This window comes from Arachis duranensis, chromosome 2, assembly GCF_000817695.3.
Source record: "Arachis duranensis cultivar V14167 chromosome 2, aradu.V14167.gnm2.J7QH, whole genome shotgun sequence".
Classification (NCBI taxonomy): Eukaryota; Viridiplantae; Streptophyta; class Magnoliopsida; order Fabales; family Fabaceae; genus Arachis; species Arachis duranensis.
The window spans coordinates 33,482,634-33,486,743 of NC_029773.3; the positions used below are offsets into that span (position 1 = coordinate 33,482,634).

The 4,110-nt window shown below is 40.0% G+C and overlaps 1 non-coding gene across 1 annotated transcript; it reads left to right on the forward strand.

The window, feature by feature from the left end:
• The first annotated feature begins 3,097 nt into the window (after positions 1 to 3,097).
• LOC127745337 (small nucleolar RNA R71) lies at positions 3,098 to 3,205 on the forward strand. Its single transcript, XR_008006534.1, has one exon. It is a non-coding gene; the product is annotated as a small nucleolar RNA R71 (small nucleolar RNA).
• The last annotated feature ends 905 nt before the right edge of the window (positions 3,206 to 4,110 follow it).

The following is a 4,110-nucleotide window of genomic DNA, read 5'->3' on the forward strand; positions in this document are numbered from 1 at the left end:
CGTGACACGCCGGTAAAGCGCCAGCCACACGCCAGCTAAGAAGTCACGCTTATTTAGTGTTTTCTTTCCCTCCAAAATGTAATTTTCCCTTTTTCACTTTTGTAATTCTTTTATTTTTACTAGGAGTAGTATAAGTACCCCCAAGGAGTACTGAAGAGGGGTTAAGCAGTTAGTTTTAGATCCACTTTTGAGTACTTTTCAAGCTATGAGTAGCTAACTTCCCTCTCATTGAGAGAGGGAGATCTGTTGTACTTGATAGATTGATAATAGTGAAATTCTTCTTCTCTTCATCTTCTTTTTTATTTGCTAGAAGGGATTTTGTTCTTAATGCTTAGTGTTCAATTATCTTGGGAAAGAGATTGAACGCAATTGGGTTTCATGGGAACCATGGGAAAGGAAACATGAAACCATGCTTGAAATCCCTTCTCACGCTTGAGTAGAATCTGGGTTTTGGTGATGGGATACGTGACATATAATCCCCCCTCTACCTAGACCTAAGAGGGTGTGTGGTATAATCAGGGACCAAGCATATCTCTCTTCATGAGCAATTAGACCATGGAATTGGCTATTGATCAAGATCTGAGATATTGAATCACCAAGGGATTGGGGCTCAATCAATCATGATTGCCAAGAGGTTAATAAGTTGCATGATTGAAGAAGATATAAGCTAGATTTAATCCAAAGAGACAACATCTCCCAAACTCAATGAATTTCCCATTCTTATCTATCCATTTCTTTACAGCTTACTTTTACATTCAACAATCCTCCACTCCCATTTACATTCAGGTCATTTATGATTTAGCACTTTACATTCTGCAATTTCCATTTCTGCACTTTATTGCTTTTCTTTATATTCTAGTCATTTACATTTATGTCATCATTTACAATTCTACAATTCACAATCTTATTGATCCTCTTGACTAATTCATCAATCAATTAAAACTGCTTGGATTTGCCAATCTCTGTGGATACGATCCCACTCCAATGTAGGTTATTATTTGGTGATAATTTGGTGCGCTTGCCAAAAGAACTAATTCACTAATTTTTTAAAGGGGTAGTGAATTCTGGTCATCATTAGGGGATCACCGTTGTCAATGGCTACCGTTTGTCCTCTCAGTGAAAATGGTCCGGCTACGGGTTACGTGGGGCTAATCATCTGTCGGTTCTCACTTGTATTGGAATAAGATCCAATGACCCTTTTGCGCACTGTCACTGTGCCCAGCACTCGCGAGTTTGAAGCTCGTCACAGTCATCCCATCCCAGATCCTACTCGAGATACCACAGACAAGGTTTAGACTTTCCGGATCTCAAGAATGCTGCCAATTGATTCTAGCTTATACTACGAAGACTCTGATCTCACGGAATGGAAGGCTCTGTTGCCAGGAGAGGCAACCATGCGTCGTGGACCAGGAGGCCAAGAGATATACATTCAAGCTTGTTTTCAGGGAGAACGGAAGTGGTTGTCAGGCACGCGTTCATAAGTGATAATGGTGATACGCTTCACTTGATCATTACATACATCATGCTGAAGTGCGAATGAATATCTTAGAACAAGAATAAGCTTGAATTGAATAGAAAACAGTAGTAATTGCATTAATTCATGAGGAACAGCAGAGCTCCACACCTTAATCTATGACGTGTAGAAACTCCACCGTTGAAAATACATAAGTGAAGAAGGTCCAGGCATGGCCGAATGGCCAGCCCCCTAAGCGTGATCAAGGGATCAACATTGATACAAAGATAGTCTCAAAAATGGTCTAAAGATATCCCGATATAAAAATACAATAGTAAAAGGTCATATTTATAATGAACTAGTAACCTAGGGTTTACAAAAATAAGTAAATGATACAAAAATCCACTTTCGGGGCCCACTTGGTGTGTGCTTGGGCTGAGCATTGAAGCTTTCACGTACATAGGCTTTTCTTGGAGTTAAATGCCAACTCTGTTGCCAGTTTGGGCGTTTAACTCCAGCTTTTATGCCAGTTCTAGCGTTTAACGCTAGAAAATGGTAGAAAGTTGGCGTTAAAACGCCAGTCTGCGTTATCAAAACTTGAGCAAAGTATGGACTATTATATATTGCTGAAAAGCCCAAGATGTCTACTTTCCAAAGCAATTGAGAGCGTGCCAATTGGGCTTCTGTAGCTCCAGAAAATGCATTTTGAGTGCAGAGAGGTCAGAATCCAACAGCATCTGCAGTCCTTTTTCAACCTCTGAATCAGATTTTTGTTCAGGTCCCTCAATCTCAGCGATAAAATACCTGAAATCACAGAAAAACACACAAACTCATATTAAAGTCCAGAAATGTGATTTTTGCATAAAAACTAATAATTATATACTAAAAACTAATTAATTTATATTAAAAACTACCTAAAAACAATGCCAAAAAGCATATAAATTATCCGCTCATCATTCTGTTATCTTAAACCTCCTTGCAAACGTTTTCCAGTAAGGCTTCAATGCGGGATAGCCTAACTTCAGAAGGTGAATTGGAAATTAGATGTTGAGGCTGGTTATTTGATGTTTGATGTGAGGGTTGGTGCGAGGTGTTTTGTGTGGTCTGATATGGTCTTTGGTTGGAATGTTTGTGACTGGAGTTGTTGAAATGGTTGGAGTTGAGAGGTCTATGATCTTGGCTCTGGTTTTGTTGGTTTCCCCACCCAATGTTTGGGTGGTTCTTCCAACCAGGATTATAGGTCTTGGAGTAAGGGTCATGGGGTTGTCTTGATGAATTTCCAACATAATTAGCTTGCTCCCAGTCACCTCCTTCCTCTGTATTCAACTCTGCTTGTGCTGATGGTTGAGTATGGCTTACTGCAGCTTGATTCTTCTCCATCTGCTTGGTGAGATCTGCCAATTGCTTCGTGATCATCTTATTTTGGGCTAGAATTGCATCCATGTGGTTCAACTCCATCACTCCTCTATTGTTGGTTCTGTCAGAGGCATAGAAATATTCAATATTAGTCACTGTTTCAATGATATCAATGGCTTCCTCCACGGTCTTCTTCGTGTTGAGAGAGCCTCCAGAAGAATGATCTAGAGCCTTCGTTGACTCGTATGACAGGCCTTCATAGAAGATGTGTAGCTGTACCCACTCATTAAACATGTCAGGTGGGCACCTCCTTGTCAGATCCTTGTATCTCTCCCATGCTTCATAGAGGGTTTCACGATCTTATTGCCTGAATGTTTGTACATCAGTTCTTAGCCTATTGATTCTTTGTGGAGGGTAGAACCTTGCCAAGAACTTGTTTACCATATCTTCCCAAGTTGTGAGGCTCTCTTTAGGGAATGACGCTAGCCACTTTGCTGCCTTGTCCTTGAGGAAAAAGGGAAATCGCAACAGCTTTTAGGTATCTGGTTGGACACCATTATATTTCACTATATCACATATTCTGAAAAAGGTGGTGAGATGTTGGTTGGGGTCTTCTTGGGCACTTTCTCAAAAGAACAATTGTTTTGAACCAGGGTGATGAGTTATGGCTTTAATTCGAAATTGTTGGCATGGATGGTTGCTTTAGAATCCTGCTCCCACAATTCCCAGGGTTGGGAGTAATGTAGGAGCCTAGCACTCTCCTATCTTGTGGTGCATAATTACCAGCAGCTTCTCCAGCATGGTTATGAACCTCTTCCTCCATAACAATGTTTAGATCCTCTTCTAACTCTTCTTCTTCAGTGACTCCCTTGCCTCTTGCTTCCCTCTTTAATCTAAGGAAGGTCCTCTCAGGTTCACTGTCAAAAGAGGTTGAAACCCTTATTCTACCTGTCATGCACTTAGTAAAACAACATCAAACAGCAAGTGCGGAGTTCACAATTAATGAAAATTATGGTTAGATCAATTAAACAAATAGTTAGTGGAGTTAGTGTGCTCAAAGTAAAGAAATAAAGAAAAGCGATTAAAATTGCAAAAGTAAAAAAAAACGGCTGAAATTGAACTTAATTAACAAAAGAGAAAAAATGTTCAATCTAGTTCTCCTCTAATTTAATCATTATCAATACAAAATCAATCCCCGGCACCGGCACCATAAACTAGATACACGAAAACTTGTCTCTCAACAAATTTCCACCGGCAAGTGCACCAGATTGTCGTCAAGTAAAAACTCACAATAGAGTGAG